The sequence below is a fragment of the Ursus arctos genome, unplaced genomic scaffold (genome assembly GCF_023065955.2).
Source record: "Ursus arctos isolate Adak ecotype North America unplaced genomic scaffold, UrsArc2.0 scaffold_31, whole genome shotgun sequence".
NCBI classification, from domain to species: Eukaryota; Metazoa; Chordata; class Mammalia; order Carnivora; family Ursidae; genus Ursus; species Ursus arctos.
The window spans coordinates 15,869,359-15,889,066 of NW_026622997.1; positions in this window are offsets into that span (position 1 = coordinate 15,869,359).

Genomic DNA, 19,708 nt, shown 5'->3' on the forward strand with positions numbered 1-19,708 from the left:
CCGAATCTGGAACAGCTTATAGTCGCTTGGGTCCTTGAAGGCAATTCAAACAGTAGGCGTGTGTGTGTGTGTGTGTGTGTGTGTGTGTGTGTATGTATGAGGTGGGAGCTGAGGGCAGATGGGGAGACCTGGAAATCCAGTTAATTTGTCTGTTCCAATCATGCAACTATCCACTCGGCAATGACTGAATACCTACTACGTGTTTGCTACTTCTGGGCAAGGTGGGACCCAACTTTGTATTCATAACGTAAAACAAATAAGTTTTGTCTCATGCCCATAGACAAATCACGTTATTGTCTCTTACTCCGATGTAACTACCAGATAATTTTACAGAGGGCCCAGTTCTTGTCTTGCCAGAGTTCATTGCAACATGGTACTTGAAAAAGTTCTCTCCTTCCAGGTCAAGGTGATCTAACAAAGCTTCCGATCCTACTCTAAGCTGTGACAACAATGGGCCAGGCCGTTGGGAACCAAGTGCCTGGACAACATGCTCAAGATTTTGCCTTCTCTTTCCAAACCTCCTGCACTCCCCAGAGAGCCTCCAGTTTTAATTTGAGCATTCTACTATGACTCATGCCCCTAGAAGAGTGGTCTGTATCTTACCCTAGATCAGATTCTACCAACCATTTCTTTTTACGGCATTGTAGCAAGTCAAGCAATGATTCCTTAACTTGTTCTCATTAAGCTCTTGATAGGTTTAGCCAAACTTCCAGAGCTCTCAGAAGTATGGGGCTAGGTAGACTTTTGGGTGCTCCATCCGAATGGGATGCTCATTTCAAGCATACATCTAAGTATGGAAGACCTGTGGGCAAGTGCTGGAGGGCAAGGACTGGCCCTTTCTCCCTGTGCAGCCCACCATGCCTAGTCTAGTGCTAACAGTGAGGAGCGCACAAAATGTACCGCTGTAGGGTAATACACGTGGGAGGCTCCATTCGTTTGTGCCAGCTCGTATTTCATTCAGGTAGTGAACCCTTTTCCACCCTGTACATTGATTAGGAATATATTGAATCCATTGAATAGGAATATACCTCTGTAACGAGAGGGCTATCAAAATAGGCATCCCATTCTTTATTTTCTTAAAGTGTTATAATATTTTTCTCGCCATTTTGAATAGTTCAAGTGCCAGGCAAGATTTTAAAATACCTCATCATAGACTACATTTTCTTTTCTTCTTTTTAATTTTTTTTTACATTTAAGTTCCATTTATTTAACATACAGTGTAATATTAGTTTCAGGTGTATAATATAGTGGTTCAACACTTCCATACATCGGCCAGTGCTCATCACACAAGTGTACTCCCTTTTCAAAGGTGCCCACGATAATGTCTTTCATTCTATAGTTCTTTTGACCTATGACCTTGCCATTCTGTCCTAAACAGGTAGAGCCTCTTTCCTTCTCCACCCACCCCCACCCCTTGCATCTGGGTTGGCCCAGTGACTTCTTTTGACTAATATAATACTGCAGAATTACACTGTGTACCTCCAAGGCAAGGTCCCAACTTTGCCTTTAATTTTTGGAAGGCTCCTTCTTAGAATCCAACCACCATACTAGTAGGGAGCCCAAGCAGACATGTGGATTGGCTCATATGGAGAAGAACTGAAGCTCCTAGCTGAGCTCCCAGACAGCCACCAGCACCAACTCCCAGCCATGTGGTGGAAGCCATTTTGAGCCTGTCTCAGCACCCCTGCAACATCATGCAAAGGAGAACTGCCCAAATTGTGGGAAATAATTTTTAAAAACTTTTCTTTGTAGCCCACTAAGTATTGTGGTACTCATGAATGGACAGCCATAATTGATCCTTTAAGAGCCCATTTTTTTGCCCAGATTGTGTGTGTGTGTGTTGTGTGTGTGTGTGTGAACTGATGTTAAAAAACAAAAAACCATGTTCTTGTACATGACATTTATGTAATGCTTTATATTTGCTACTTACATGGCAATTTCTAGTAAATCTCACAGTTTGGGTAGGGAGAAAAGTGTTCTTCATTGTGAGGTTGAAACCTGCTTCTTCAATCATTTCTGCTCTGCTCTTCACACTGCTTCAAGAGCAAGGGCTCTAAAACACAGACCAAATCATATCAGTTTACTGTAAAACAACTAAACATTCCTCATTGATTACATAGTAAACTATTTACTTCAACAAATGCTTTTATGTTGAATTGAAGGTCAACTTTCCAATACAAAGATGCTGTTTGGAGTAGAGGTTTGCTAGAACAAAAAATGATCATCACTGTGTAGAGGCTGAGGTCAGAAAAACAAAACAGAAAATCAGAAGGCACGAGAGAGTTCAACTTCAGATTAACATGGAAGATTTGAAATACCTGGATACTTATAATGGAGAAGTCAAGGGTTGGTGTAAGTTTTGAACAATGAGGTAGGGCACATTGAATTTGGATTCTTAGAGGCCAAGTTGGACTAGCGTCTAAACAGATTGTAGTTAGAGCTCCTATATCTGTTCTAGAACAGAAAAAGATGAAATAATATACATGGGACTCAACCTCATGTACAATTGATCAGTTGAAACAGCCACAGTGGGGGAAAGATAATGCTAAAAATTGTCACAGATTTGTCTGCTAACAATACAGAATTATCTAAGCAGCCTGGATCATGTCTTGCCTCCCAGGGGTAGGCAGCCCGTGCAGAAAGAGAAGAATCACATCTGTCTGATGAGGTGGGTTTCTCTTGGACCCAGGACACTCAAAATGGGAGGTAGAAAGAAGATTCATTTTATCATGAAGAGTCTGTATTTTTTTTTTAAGATTTTATTTATTTATTTGACAGAGATAGAGACAGCCAGCGAGAGAGGGAACACAAGCAGGGGGAGTGGGAGAGGAAGAAGAAGGCTCATAGCGGAGGAGCCTGATGTGGGGCTCGATCCCAGAACGCCGGGATCACGCCCTGAGCCAAAGGCAGACGCTTAACCGCTGTGCCACCCAGGCGCCCCAAGAGTCTGTATTTCTGAGTCCCAAGGCCCAAAACAAACAAGTTAACCTTGGGGATTGAAATCTTGTCCCCAAATCATCATGTATGTGCAGTAGGACCTGTGGCTTTTAATCAACCACCCTGAGATTTCTAGAATATGAATGAACATTCCTCGAGCAAAAACATTGATTAATGAAATTCCTGGCATAGGAGGGCAGGTGGTGGCAGGGGTATGGGATAACTAGACATTCCCAATATCTGAAATCATGCCTTTTGGTTTCCTAACCACTCTTTTGGGAAATTGGGAAGAATGGAAGGTGAAAAGAATCCAGAAATATTTAGATAGGGACATCTTAAAGACAGGCCCTGTGTGGCCTAGTCAGCCTTCTTTGGTAAAGGATGCTTATTGGGCAGGGGGATGAAGTCAGAAACAGCTTGCTTCCCTGCTCTCCTGTGGGTCTTTACAACCCTCTTCTTCTCAACCTTTCCCTATTCCCTATGACTAAGTGGTCTTTTGTTCAAGCAAAAATTAATATTGCTTATCTGTGAATACCTCCAATGGTATTAAAGCTACATGAGCTTTTAGCTAGGACTCCCAACGTTAACAGAAGCAATGAGTGTGTTTTCATTTAGGGACCTTCAAAATATTCACATGAAAACAATCCTTTTCCCCCTCGGAGAGAGTGTCGAACAAAGATCCATCTGCCCCATAGAGGCTGAGATTCTGTTTCACTAGAGTTGGAGAAGCTGGAGGGATTTAGATTTGGGCATTAACTACAAATAAACAATACAAAATTAGAGTTAGTTTGCCATGATGTTCCTCTCAGGGACACATCCGACTCCTTAGGTCACTCTGCATTTGGGGCCTCAACTGAACTTCCCTGTGGCTGGAAATAGTATGTTGTAGAGCAGTACTTCTCACGGTTTAATGCACATACGAATTACTTGAGATCTGGATAAAATGCAGATGCAGTAGGTCTGAGGAGTGCCTGAGGTTCTCCATGTCTAGCAAACTCGCAGGGGATGCTGATGCTGCTCGTCCGAGGAACATGCTTTGAATAGCAAGGACGTGGTGAATTTACTCCATTGCCAATGAGTCAAAAGACATGGGTTCAACCCACCTTCTACTTGACTTTGTGCAAGTTGCCCTAATCTCACTAAAATTCTGATTTTTCATCTATAAAATGAGAAGTAATAACATCTGCCCCAAAGTATTGTTTTAAGAGTTCAGTGAGATAACCAGTAAAGCATTTTATAAGTTTACGTTGGTTGGTGATCTTGAGGTTTGCATGGACTCTCCGCCAAGCCTGTACTGAACAGCTATGAGTTTTTCATGGTAGAACTGAGAACCGAGTCCCTATGGCTGCTTCCTTGGAGGGCTAAACGAAAGTTAAAACTGATCATGGTGACACCACCAGACGCTAAGTGAGACCTCAGTCCCCAGGGAATATAACAGTATTTGCCTCTTCGTTTCTGAAGAAAAGCCAAGGATACATATTTAGCTTTTGACTCTATTTCTTATTAAAGGGGAAAGGGTGGAAAACAGAAAATGTTGCTTTTACTGAGATATTAGAATCAATGAATTTATTGGACAGATGGAGCAATTCTCTCCTAGGATCAAAAGTGATGTCATGTCAAAGGCCTTTGAAATCTGTGACACTTATTGCAAGTCTAAGACCCTATTATAGAAGTTTAATTGTTGAAAAAAGACCTCTTGGGCCACATGCTAATCATATTGAACAGGAAAAGTCTTATAATTCATCCAAATAAGAGTGGCTTACCTAGGTCTTGGCTAGTTAAGCTGGGTTATAGCTAAGTGTGAGTGCTATGACAGGGGGAAACTGCTTGAATAAAGGTTGGACAAAAATCACATCCCCTGGAACAGTCATTAAACTCCCAAAGCAAATTCATATTAAGCCCCTTATGATGTTCTGTAAGGTTTCTCCAAGTCCTTTTTTACTTTGGTTTTGGGCCAGAAGTAGATGCAGATGCATCAGCTACCTCGCAAGGAAAACCTGTTCTCACAAGTTTTATCACACCACTTGGCAGTGAAAAAGGCTTGGGTAGAGGCTGAGAACTTTCACATAGATCCAGAAAGCTTGGGAATTCAGCCATTTTGACTTACTGCCTACCACCAAAAAGAAACAGGCAAACTCTTGAGTGCCAGGATCTAAGATTCCCCTAATTAGAAAAAGAGAAAACTCCATAGGATTGAACTTTCTCTTTGGGACAAATTCCACAGACTGTAGCAAAGAGAAACCACTGCAGAACTTTTCAGGGTAGTGACAGAGCTCAAAGTTGCCATGGCTGTCTACTCTCACATCCCCTGGCCCTTCTCCCCCCGACCTCCACTGGTCCAGAGTAAGTTTCCTCAGGAGACTGTACCCCCTGGAAAATGCCAGAAAGGGGAGTAGGAGGAGGAATTATTTTTATTGGGCCATTCCATGCATTTGGGAGTCCACAAGAAGTATGAGACTGTCTCACTGTAATTAAAGAGTAAACAATGAAGACCTTGGGATATGTAACTGGGAATCTATTGAGAATGTCTTCACATTACTCACAAGTTAATAATTTCCCCAAGAGTGGGAGTTTCTTGAGGATGTTTGCAATTTATTTTTAAACCTTTTAGAGCTTAAGAATAACACTTGCAGTTTCTCTTCTACTATTTTCATGGTATTCGAAGGTTTCAAGCCCAGGCATTTTTGAGCCCACCCACTTTCAGAGATGTAGACAAATTAGGTAGAAACACACAGGGGCCTCTCAAGCCCTTTACAGAGCTCATCTGGAACATGTGAATGATATAAGCTACGTATGTACCTCCTAGACCTCATGATCTTTATGGGACACTGCATGTTGATGCCATTGCAAATTTGAAATGGTGACATGCTAACTGTATATAATGTACAGTGATGTTCCCGAGCTATCATCATTGCTTATGCATATCATCATTGCTTTATCATCGTTGGTGCTGTCAAGGGGGATTTTCTGAGAACCTATTAGGTAGTTACCAGTGTACTAGGGACTGGTGGGGAAGTATGCCATCAGAAGATGTGGACCCTCCCTGCTTGATAGAAGAGGCTTCTGAAAAATTATAAAGAGACAGAAAAAACAGTCACGTATTTGGATCTCATTCAAATGTGCCTATGTTCCCAGTTTACTCAAAGGGAAAATAAACGACTGAACTTGCTTGCCATTTGTTGATTTCACAGATAGTTTTATTCCAAGTGCTACTAGGTCTAATGGACATACAAAGATGAATATACAATGTGACTAAATGAATCTGAATCAATATTGCCCACTAAAGAATGGCACACAGTAAGAGCATAATAAATGTTAGCTCTCCTCCTCCTCCTCCTCCTTCTCCTCCTTATCATTTTTCCTGTTGTTAAGAACCTCTAAATCTAGTAGGATAAATGATATGCACATAATTATAATAGAAGGCAGAAAATATATAGATTATGTTGTTGGTACATATAAAATGCTGTAGGAATCAGGGAAATGAAAAATAATTTCAGATTGGAAATAACAATTTGAGATGTATGACAACAGAGAAGCCCAATATGCTCATCCCCTCCGTATTATGTGCCTGAAAAGACCACCAGGTAAGATATTTGCAGGAAGCAATGGTTAATTTGTAGAACCCCAAGTGTTTCTGATTTCCTTAGTAATATACTGCAGCTCTGTGCACCATTAACTGATTCCAATCCTTCGATGATCTCTTTGCATCTTTAGCCATATGATCACTAAATAAGGGATTCTCCAAGCTTGTTTTTTGCCAAGAGTCTTCAGGTGGTAGAATCACAGGTTTAGCAGGTAATTCTGTGGTCACTCTATTTTTATCTTCATGATTTTGTGAGTTTTAATTGTACTTCTTATCATCCTCTCTGGAGTCTGAATAAAGAATTCCAGTATGTCAATTGTTTTTCCTAAAATAATGCATATAATCACTTTACTCTTGGAATGCCTTCCCATGGGTCTCTGCGGTTCTCTGATATCATTTTTAAGGTATGACCACAGAATGGCACACAGAATTCCTCAGGTAGGTGTATCCTGATTAGGCTCAACACTGTGATGCTGTTTCAATTCTATTGCTAAAAATCATCCCCGGGTAAGCAGGAGCAACTTCGTGTTGACAGGCAACGGTATGCGCCATTGGTCATGGAGCATTATCTAGGTTACAGAAAGACACGGTGTTCAGTAATAAATGGGTGGTGGCAACTTATGAAGTTGCCTTAAAAAATGACATAGTATAATTAATTTTCTCTCACACGTCCTTGTTACACTATGTGCTTGGGAATATATCAATCACATTATTTTTTGAGCATGCCTGAGTACTCTGCATTGTGTAAGGCACTCTAAGGGTTTCTAAAGAAGTGTTTGGGGGGTCCCCTGCCCTTCAGAAGTTTTAAATCTACCTGAAACAATATGAAACATAAGAGGAGAACACGTGACCCAGTATAATCTATAGTAAACGTTTTGCCATAAGCTGCAGGCAGAAAGAGCTTTTAAGAGTACAGAGAGTAGAGAAATGAATGTCGACTGGAGTAGTTAGATGGGGGGGTGTTTGGGGGGCTGAGGAGAGCTCTTTTGGTGTGCATTATAGAGCAGAAATGGCCTCTTGTCATGCCTCCCAGTACTTAAGAGCCTTTAGAAATAAAAATCACAAGTGGGCTCCTTGTCTAATGAAGAACATCCTGTGTGTCCTCATCTGTGTTCAAAGGAGGTGACTATAAAGAATGGAGCCCTGTGAGTGCTTTTATACACTCCATGTTATCCTTGAGCAGAGCCAAATGATCAATCGCCTTTCCCTGAGGAAAATGTCTGAGTTATCTTGTCGGGGAAGATCAAAGTTTGCTGTCATCCTCATACTTGCCACAAAGGCGAGGGGACTATTTCTCAGCTGAAAGGGAACGAAAGGGCCTGGTCATATCCTCGACATTAGTGGGTTTAAAAAAAAAAAAAAGCAACATCACATCTGCCCCCTTTTGAGAACATGCCTTGATGAAAAGGCATATAAGGCAATGGTTTCACAAAATCATCAACTGTGTGTTTCTCTTTTTCATAAATTAGCCTGTACTACAAAGCCAATTAGTCAGAGCAGCAAAACCAGGTTGAAAGTGGGTCTGGCTGATCCAAAAGCTAGCATCTCAGCTTAAACCTCTCAGTCTCCTCCAGAGGAAAATCTCCTGGGGTCTTCTCGGGTCATGGACACACCACCCAAGGATACTGCCACCAGCAGAGGATGGTTTACTGAAAAGACATGACCTGTGCAGCACTGACCCTGATGGAAAGTTCCTCCTTTGCTTGCTGTGGCAGACACCAGGCAAGGAAGAGTCTGCAACCAGAATGAGCACTCAGGCAAAGAAACCTGGATCAAAGCCTCATGGCTCAGTGGAAGCCTCCCAGTCACTCATTGGTAGACTCATTCATCCAATCACAACTCTCTGAACACCTATGATTTGCTGACCACCTCTTTAAGAACCACCCATGCAAAGATAAATAAAGCCTCACCGCTGAGCTCTCTCTCAGTCTGTGGAGAGCTAGACACAGAAGTACATCATCAGAATGCAACCTGGGAAGAGCTATGGCAGTGTGACAAACCAAGCATCCCTGATCGCAGCAGAAGGTGGGACTAACTCTGCAAGAGGTGTGATGGTCAACACAAATTTTGAGCCACTGTATCTTAAAGGGTTAGTTGGAGTCCTGGTGGAGAAATGGAGAAGGAACTAGACTTTTTAAGGAATTGCAAATAATCTTGCATGGATGGAGTGTAGGGTCTAGCAGATTGGGTCTAGGAATTTATGGAAAGAGATGAAAAGCAAGCTGGACAGATGGGCTGAAGACAGACTCTCAATGGGAACTTTGATGCAATGATAAACTTTAGAGTCAAATGGAGGATCTTTGGAGGTTTGTCTTTGGGAGAATAATATGATGAATGCGGTGTCTGTTTTAGACACTTTACGTTGTGGCAAGGGATGGGCAGGAAGTGGGACTGAGGCTTGAAGAGAGCTCTTAGGCTATTAGCTCTTAACCTGGAGGGTGTGTGGGGGAGCGACAGTGCTCTGGGCTTAAACGACTAGTCCCATCAGCAAGAGAAAGCCTACCAGCTGATTACTTAAGGCTCTCTGTGAGTCCCAATCTGTCTTTCCAATCTCATTTCCCTTTGCCAGCTTGGTAACGCTACAAGTAAATTCCACGTGGTTCTTGTTCATTCAGCCATCATTTAGTCACTCGAACATTTACTCAAGTCTTTACTGAGCAATTATTATGTGCTAGACACTAGGGCTACAAAACACACATAGCTCTCCCCTCTTGGAATTTAGATGGTAATGGAGAAGATGACAATTAAATCAGCAATTAGAATTGGATTTAATTCACTGGGACCCAAGTTAAATACCTTTAAAAAAAAAAACCACAATTTGGGGCCTCTGGGTGGCTTACGTTGGTTAAGCAACCCACTCTTGATCTCAGCTCCGGTCTTCATCTCAGGGTCATGAGTTCAAGCCCCATGTTGGGCTCCACATTGGACGTGAAGCCTACCTAAAAATAAATAAATAAATAATATCCACAGTTTAAGGCATGTCAAAATAGTGTCCTTTAATTCTCATCTGTATGGCCTGATTTCCAGCCCCTAGTTATTTGTTGAATGGAGGAATGAAAAAATGCAAAGAGGAGATTTCATCCCCTCAGAGTTACATGCCTCCCTCTGGCTGTGGGGTTCCTATCTTTTCATCTTCGTTCATAGAGAGGAACAGTCTAACATAGTGGGTATTTGGATGCTGGAGTCGGGGAAACCTGCTTAGGTACCAGCCCCTATACCTTCACAGCTGTGGGAAGTTGAGCAAATTCCTTAACCTCTTTGAGGCTCAGTTTCCTTACCTTAAAAATAGGGATGATAAAAGCTCCCTCACAAGGGTACTATATAAAGGATTATATATAACAGATTAAAAGGATTTAAGTGGAAAGATTTAATGAAAGGATATATTTCAGTGCCAGGAACAAAGGAACACAGTGAAGGGGTAAGTGTTATGACTCTGTTGGGTCCACCTGTGTGAGCTTTCTACCTACAGAGAACTTGAATGAGGTTCAGAGTAAATCCCGGACCATGCTACTCCTCTACCAAAACCTTAAATGACTCCCTATTGCCCTTTTTCTTGGTATAACATTTAAGGCTCGTCATGAGTCCCAATCTGTCTTCCCAATCTCATTTCCCGTTGCCACCTTGGTATCACGACAGCTGCTCCCAAGGCCTCTGCATGGCCGAGAAGCCAGGGATTTCCCTCCGATCTGCCAGGTCAAGGCCACAAGCTGTAGAGCAGCTTACGTAGTAGCCTGGACCTGTTGCCCATCCTTCTCTTGCTCTCGACCCCTCGCAAAACTTCTGGCTGAGAGAAAACTTGGTGGATCAAGTAGAAGAGCAGACTTAACTGACACAGGCTGCCTCTAAAATGGAAAGAATCCCACCAGCCCTTGTGCCTCTGTCTTAGTGGCGGGGGTACAAGAGGATGCAACTTTGCTTTTACCTCAAAAGTAATACGTCAACACTCACCAGACCACTGGGCGCCTAGAAACTTCACCATAGATGTGGGTTTCTGCTCTGCGCCACGAGAGGAGTATACCCCCGCTGAAGAGCGCTCCTTTAGCCTGGTTCCCTAGAATAAAAAGACACTTGGTGTAGGACCCAACAGAGCTGCAGACAGCCAGCAGATTTATGAGCAGTCCAAAAAGAATTGTGACAATAAACTCTGAGACATGGGAGCTATTTGTTATCACAGCAAAAGCTAACCGATACACCTTCGGAGACCTTTATCTCAGCCAAATGTAACGTGAAACTCTGTCCATGCCCCCTTCTTTCCCATTGCCATTTCTTGACTGGCAAATGAAAGTGTTCTTATTCATCGTCCTGTGCCTGATTCCAGTCTGCAATTCAGAAGTCGGTTCTTTCTTTTTTTTTTTCTTTTTTTTTTTTTAAAGATTTTATTTATTTATTTGACAGAGACAGAGACAGCCAGCGAGAGAGGGAACACAAGCAGGGGGAGTGGGAGAGGAAGAAGCAGGCTCATAGCGGAGGAGCCTGATGTGGGGCTCGATCCCATAACGCCGGGATCACACCCTGAGCCGAAGGCAGCCACTTAACCGCTGTGCCACCCAGGCACCCCAGAAGTCGGTTCTTTCTTAATCCCCAGCTGGAAATAAGTTTCTCCAGGTTTAACACCCAAAACACTTCAGTTATGTTTCTTTGATAGTTCATCACTCTTCATCTTGCACTTTATGATTTGTTTACATGCCCGCTGTAACTTTTCTGGTTGACTCCCCAGTATCTATCTAGTCCATCTGAAATGGTTAGTCTAAGCCAAAGATAACAATCCCATCCTTTTATTAGCAATAGTTTTAGCAATGGTCTTAGAACTAAATTTTGGCTAGTGAAATACTAGGGAAAAGCTCTGGAGGTTTTCTAGGGAAAATTTTCTTGCTTCTAAAAAAGAGAAATAAATAAAAGAAGGATCAAAAAAAAAATGGCAGAAGCAGCCCCCATGCCATCCTTTCTTTCTCTCCTTTGGTAGCAACATGACGATGAAACAAACATAAAAGTGCACCAAACTGAAACAAGCACAGGGCAGGCCCGTCCTGCATGATTTGGGGTCATGTGCCATTGCCTGGGGAGACTCTGGATCAATGTCAACTGCAGACTTTGTCCAGAGCACTCAGCGCGGGCCTTGCCCAAGACAGACACCCAAATAATTTATTATGTGAATAAATTAAAAAAAAACTCTCAGGTTATTTAAGTCTGGGATAAAAGATCTTTAAGTAAAGTATCAGACAACAATAATTATTGCAGCCTGGAAAGTTGGCGAAGAAGTTCCTTAATCAACATACAGGTATATATTTTTTTAAAGCAGATGAACACACAAAACTTTTAAGGGAGTAAAAATCATTGTAGAGAAGAAAAAAAAAACAGGGAAAGAACTTTCTGGAACAAAACTTGCATCATCTGTCTGTCTTTCTGAGATCTTTGTAAACTAGACCAAAGATTATACAGATTTTCATCTGTACGGGAAATCCAAGTTTAATTCCATCCATAGGATTCCAGTAACTGTGGCCAAACTAAATAAGGATGGGAACCAGAATTCACTAGTTCTCCTGACCAAAGGCCACACTTAACAAATAGTAATTTATTATATGAAATAAAATTGATATATCTCTGTGTGGTAGTTTCATACTAAGTCTTTTAAAGAACATTGTATTACATCTCATTACCACAATTCAGAGCAAGTTTTTCCCAAGCGGCAGAGGCTGAATAGAAAGGTCCAACTGCTTTCCCCAAGCTGTGCTTTTCCCATTTCTGTTTTGAACAAAATAGTAGGCGACACGTCTTTGGGACCTTCCTAGGATTGTGAGTCCATGACATTGCGACTCCAAAATAAGAATGGTCTTTCGGAGACCGGAGAATACTCTTTTCTTTCCTCTGAAATGCTGAACTTTTTCACATGGAATAATTAAGCCTCCCAGTAAATGAATGCTTTAATGAAGGTGAGTGAGGTTTTATAGATGTTTGTTTGTTTGGTCTTCAGAAACAGCAGAAGATGCTGGTATCAGTACAACATGGATAGGGCCAGTTGAGCTGCCTTCAATCCCAGAAGAAAAAGGACAATATTATAGACACTATATTAGTTATGAATTCCTGGCTTCCTTCACCCTGGAAAAAAAGAGAAATTCATTTTCCCCGTGATCTGTGATCCTCCCCCCCCACCTGTCCCCAACTTTAAATCCCAAATACATAAATATTATCGGGGAGAGTGACAAAAGCAGGGATTAACATGGTCACTGGGAAATTAAAAACAGAACTTCTCTTTTGAGTAACTAATATACAGGGAGGCAGGAAAATCTGTCCTGTGGCTATTATTTTATTTTCTTCTGCAATACTGAAAAAAATTGCTTTGTTCAAATGAAATGGTATGTCTATTATAGACAGGCCACTGAAGAATCAATATTCAGTTTCAAAAGTCCAGTTATTTCTCCTCTCATGCACACACAATGCATGATTCTCAGATATTGATGTGCTCGGCTTGCAGAAGCAGCGCCAGCTCAATGTAACGGGTCAAGTGTGGTGCACGATCAGAAGCCCAGATTTCTGACTTTGGGATCATTCACAAGGAAATGTAAAGATAACATCTCGGGACTCAGTTGACTTCTTTTGAAAATGAACACATTCTATTACAAAAGTCTTAGCTCACGGTGTGGGGAAAAGTCATCCAGGTGTTCTCCTTCAGACTTTTCCTTTATTAAAAAATCATTAACCTTTGACTCGTCAATACCCATCTTGCAAAAAGCATGTTCTTCGTACATGATCGTTGCATCCCATTTTTACAAAAACACAAGTGTACGTTCAGGGATAGGTTTCCTTTGAAAAATAGATTGGGAGCACATGCTTTTGTTTGGCTTTCTGGGCTAGATGTTAAGCAGCAATATAAGGAGTAACTTTGACAGGAAGAGAGGGAGAGGGAGAGAGAGAGAATGTAAGAAGAGGAGGCAAGCTGACATCTGGGCTGATTCAATTAAAAGGATAAATAGAAAGCAGAACAGACACAGTGTTCTTTGTCCTTTTCATTTTTCTTGTCTTGTCTATTAAAAGCTATGAAATCATTTTATCAGATAATGATAATTTATGACAGAAGATTCATCTTCTACCAATTTAAGTTGTCTGAATTATGCTTTGTTGCCATTTGTTGGCTTTTTTAACTAAGTAATATTATGGGTATTCAGGCAGTTGACTAGAGACTGAGAAAAATAGTTTTCCATATTTCCTTTGGTACTCTTACTTATACTCAATCATTTACATAAAGTATTGAATAAACAACTACATGGGAGGTAAGGTGGCTGTTAAAAGTTCCTCTCAGATCTTGACCATAGGTGGTATGATTGACCAAGAGCCCCAACTATTGCACTCTGACAAATACCACCACATTGATGTCAAGGACATGCCTCCAGCCAATAACTGTCTTCTTTCCTGGAAGACAAGGATTCCCCTGACTGGCTTCCATGGCTTAAGGATTCCCCATCAGCTTTGCCAGTACTTTCTTCACCGGGCTGCAGAGTAAAATACTTCCACTCAACCATCCTGCCTTCCTTACGTGTCTTCTTTAAGGTCGAATGAACCCCCTCCCAATCTTTCTCACAAAGGCCTATCCCCTAATAAATCTCTTTCATGGCTAATCTCATCTTGGTGTCTCTTTCTTGGAGGAACCGGACTAACACAGAATAGAGGAAGAAAACCATTTCTTGCCTGATATCTACTTATCCAACAACATTCATTTTTAATCCATTCATTTGATAATTATTGGTTATCTACAATGTCCCAAGTATTGTGGTAGCATTTAATGGCATCAGAAACAAAACCTTGAAGTCTATAGATACTTAAAGACCAAGTTATTTTGACTTCATTTCCAGACTTATCATTAAGACACAAAGAGGTCATTGTGATTTGATTGGCAAAGAGGCAGCCGATGACCTAGAGAGGGCAGCTGGACACATAGGCAGACCATGAAGGACGTGTTTTTCTTGGGATTGTTCCCTCTACAATTTGATACACTAACTCAACTTTTCAGTGCCTGAGAATTGATTAGGTTCTTAAGAACTGATTCATATTAAGTAAATTTATATTTAAGGTCACCAGTGACCTCCATGTTGCTGAATCTAATGGTCCCCATCTTACAGAACTAGCATTTGGCAAACGCTTTTTGATCTGGAAATATCATCACCTGGTTTCTAAGCATCATACTTTCCTGGGTTTACTCTTACCTTCTTGGCTACTCATTCTTATTCTCCTTTGCTGGTTCTTCCTTATGCATTTGACCCCTTATGCATTTGACCCCCTTATCTGCAGAGTTCAACCCTTGGATTTTTTTTTTCTCTCTATACCCACCCACCACTCAGCAATTTCATGCATTCTTTTATTTTTTAATACCATCTATATCATAATGACCCAAAATTTATACCTACAGCCCACACTTCTACCCAAATTTCAGACTCAGGTTCAAGTACCCACCAGATGTCTATATTTAGATGTCTGGTAGGCATCTCAATCCTAACATGTCCTAAACAGAATTCCTAATCCTCCCTCCCCAGTATACTTGCCCCATAATCTCTTCATCTCTGGTGATGGCAACTCCACTCTTTCAGCTATTCAGCCCAAAAACCCTGTAGTTATTCTTGCGTTTCTCTATTATAGCCTACACTCAATTCAAAGGCAATTTCTTTTGGCTCAACTTCTAAAATATTTCCCAAGTGCAAACTCTTATTACCATCTTGACCATCTTATCACCTTGGATAGAGCCATCCAAATTTTTGCAAAAGCCTCCTAATTCTTCTCCCTTTGTTCACTCATGCATCCCTAGAGTTCGGCAATCTGTTCTCATCATAGCAGCCCTGTGATCATGTTAAAAATCTAAGCAAGGTGGGGCACGTGGGTGGCTCAGTCTGTTGAGGAACTGACTCAAGATGTAGGCTCAGATCATGATCTCAGGGTCATGGGATTGAACCCCGAGTTGGGCTCTGCACTCAGTGGAGTCTGCTTGAGATTCTGTCTTTCCCTCTCCCTGTGCCCCGCCCCCATGCATGTGCACACTAATTAATTAATTAATTAATTAATTAATTAACAAATAGACAAATAAATAAAAGCCTTAAAAAAATCTAAGCAAGGTGTTATGAACTGATTTGTACCCCCAAATTCCTACGTTGAAGACCTATCACCAACTACCTCCGAAAGTGGCTGTACTCGGAGATAGGATCTTTAAAGAGGTAAATAAGTTAGAATGGAGCCCTAATCCAATACAGCTGGAGTCCTTATAAGAAGAGGAGGTTAGGACATAGGCATGTACAGAGAGAACACCATGAGAAGTCACAGGGAGAAAACAGCCATCTACAAGACAAGGAGAGAAGCCTCAAGAGAAATCAGCGCTACCAACACTCTGATCTTACACTTCTGACTTCCAGAACTGTGAGAAAATACGTTTCTTTTAAGTCACCCAGTCTATGATGTTTTCTTATGGCAGCCCCAGCAGACCAATATATGAGGCGATAAAATTCCTCTGCTTCAAACTTTCCAATAACTTCCCATCCTCCTGGGGGTTCTTACTGAGACCTACAAGGCCCACAGTCTGGTCCCCGCATTCCAGATGGGAGTGAATGTTGGAATGACCTTAATCACTAGACACCTAAACCCTCCTATACATTTTTCCAAGAGCTGCTTGGACCCTCCGAGGCTAACAGTGCCCTGACCTCCTCTCCCCTCCCCTGGACAGCAACACAAAAGTGCGCTTGGTTTTGCCTTCCTAACTTTTCATGTTTTATTTTCGCTTAGGGTATTTTCCTTTAGTTAACACATTCTTTCCTTAAATGTGTCTGCATTTAAACCTTGGGTAAGTTATTTAAATGAGTGAGTCTTAATTTCCTTATATATAAATTGGAAATAAGTTGGGAATAATAATAATGTCTACTTTGTAGGGTCATTCATTCAATAAATATTCAGTATTCAATCAGTAAATAGGTATTGACTACCGAGTAAGTCCCAGACACTGTGCTACAAAGATAAAATAAAATATATAAAGCAAGATGCTTGCAACTTGGGTTATATTAGTTGGTCAATAAATGATAATATTGATTTGTTGTCATTTGTATTATTATTGATGTTATGATCGAATTCGAATTCTGCTGTTAAATCTGAGGGATATTTTGTCTTTTTAAGGTGGCTTTTGCATAGATGATCTCATTCATTATTTGTTAATTTTCAACTTTAATCCTTCTAATCCTGAAACTCCACATCTCTCCCAGCATATGACTCTTTTTCTTTCTTTTCATATTCAAATTTTGTGAAACAGTGATGTTCCTTGTCGCTCTGTGGACTTATTTCGTGCTCATTCTTCAACATATTCCAATCCGGTTTTCTACTGTCATCACTCCCTAAAATAACTTTATCATAGGTTATCTTTGACCCCACATGCTTATATTAGTTGCTGGGTCAGCCATCACAAAATACCACAGACTAAGTGACTTAAACAACAGAAATTTATTTTCTTCCAGTTCTGAAGCCTAGATGTCCAAGATCACGGTGCTGGCAGGGTTGGTTTCCCATGAGACCTCTCTCTCTCTCAGCTCATAGATGGCTGCCTTCTCCCTGTGTCTTCAATGGTCTTTCCTCTGTGTGTGTCGATCCTTATTGTCTCCGCTTCTTCTTAGGACACCCGTTATACTGGATTAGGGCCCATCCCAAAGACCTCCACTTAACCTTAATTACTTCTTTGAAGGTTTCATATCCAAAAACAGTTACATAGGTTAGGATTAGGGCTTCACCATACAAATTTGGGGGGATATAACTCAGTTCATTGTATGTTAAATACTCTTCTCCTTTGCTTACTTTACTTGATCTAAGATGAGGATTCAAGAGTATTGGCCATACTTACCTTCTAAAAACCCTCTCTTCTCTGATTTTCTGCATCCCCTATCCACCCCTGGTTTGTCCCCTGGTTTGTCTCAGAGTCTCATTTTCAAACTTATCTTTCACTCCCTAATGATGAAATGTTGGAGTTCCTTAAGACTTTGACCTCAACTCCTTCCCTTCTCACTCTATACTCACTTTCTTTGTGAGCTCATCTCTCCACGTGGCTCCATCACACTAATACACAGAAAACTTGGTGTTTCTTCTGCAGACCAGTACTGTTGCACTGGTCTCCCCATGCATTTGCCCCTGCCTGGAGTGTAACAGGCATTGAGAAAAGCACAGTGCTTTTTTCATTTTTCCTGTTCAGAACGGGTGTTGTATAGAAACACACTTAATGTGTAAAATCACCTCTCATTCCACTGTACCATAACACCCATAGGAGGGAATTTCCAGGGTAATCTCAGATGAACTTGTGTGACCCTTTACAGAGGACCCACATGTATAGCTCCTCTTGACATCAAGGTGACAGGGTAAGGGGGGGAATTCCAAGCTGCAGGGCGCATGAAAATAATTTTTTAAAGTTGACTGATAACCATCTCCATTGCAAACATTCTGCGACTCTGTCATTTTACGATTAAGGGCTCTGCTGCTGTTACCACACACTGCCAGCGTGGAAGAGGGGGATTTTTTTTTTTTTTTTGTCTGAGCTGGGGTATTTCATGTGTTGGGCTATGGTGGACAGTTTCAAGATATTACAGTGCTCTAGATTTTAGATGTGATTCTACATTCCTGAGATAATACATAACTATTACTAATTAGAAATGAAAAGAGAAAGTCCAATCATTCAGAAAGAACACATGCATTGAGTACTAGGTATCGAGTGTTATGCGAATAAGTGAGGGAGACAGGCAAGAATAAAGGAAGATGGGAAGATCCCAAAGACAAGCCCCCCACCCCCAAGCTCACCAGTGTCATTATCTCCCCAGGGTCTGCCTGTTTGCTCCTCTCGAAATGACTCTGACCATCTTGGCCACATTGCCTTTAGCTGGCCGACCTCAGAACAGCCCACAGGCATGTTTGCCCTGAGGCAGCCGAACCCCACTTTTGACCAAGATAGGGAACTCTGGCCATTTAAGCTCCATTAACCAGAATCTATTGAACCACAGGCAGTCCATGTTTGTCCTGAGGTGAATTCGCCTCATTGATAAAAGTGTCTAAACCTCCAACCTAATTTTGCACCAGGGCATCTAACTTAGGAAATGTCATATAATTAACATATATGTACTTGAATATTTATATTCTCTCAGAGGTTGTAACCCAAAAGAGTTCCAGTAGATATTGGTTGGCTATTTCTAGGGTGTTTTTGTTTTTCTCTTTTTGCCTAACAAGGGTAGTTTTATTTAAAAAGAAAAAGTAGAAGGGCGCCTGGGTGGCTCCTCAGTTGAGCCTTGAACTCTTGATTTTGGCTCAGGTCATGACCATGGAGTCATGAGAGCGAGCCCCCCATCAGGATCCTGGCTTGGCAGGAAGTCTGCTTGAGATTCTTTCCCTCTGCCCCTCCCCCTGCTCACCCGCTTTCTCTGTCTCTCTCTCAATATAAATAAATAACTCTTAAAAAAAAACTAAAAATAAATAAAATTAATTAATTTTAAAAAAGAGAACTTCAAATTCTCCCTTTCCTTGGGGACATCAGAGCTCCCTCGTGTCACCTCCATCCACTATGACTGATTTAACCACACCCAACCTTGTCTACAACTTTAGGATAAGGATAAATGGGATTTTGGCACAAGTGCCCAAAACCAGTGAAAGGAAAAGAAAAAGAAAACCCCTCTAACCACTAGGATTAATGGAGAGAAAGAAGCCTTATATAACTTGTCTTTGAAGAGAAAAATAAAAGGAATAACTTTCAAGTGCGCTTAAGTGGGTTCCAGTAATATGGAGATTAGCCCTTAGAGGGACCTGCCCCCACCATGCCTGCCCCTCACCCATGGATGCCTGTGCATTTTTCCTATATAGGGGGCTCCCCTGCAATTCAAAAGGAACTCAGGGTAGTGAAGACCTCCAAGCAAGGGGAAATGAGGGGAGATGAAAAACGAACTCCTGACTTGAGCTGAGCTCACCCAGATGGCAAAAAGGAAGAAAAAAAAAAGGGACAATTTTGACCTTAGAAAGCGGTATAGTAGTCTGGAAAGTCAACCTGAGCTCAACTCCCATTTCCCCTTTGAGGGCTAAATAAATGTTAAATTACTTTGCAAATATTTTTAAATGAGTGGTTTTGGAGTGGGAGTGGTGGAGAAAGAAAGGGGGAGAAAGGTTAACTACCCCACATAAAGCAACCAGCTCATACGGTCT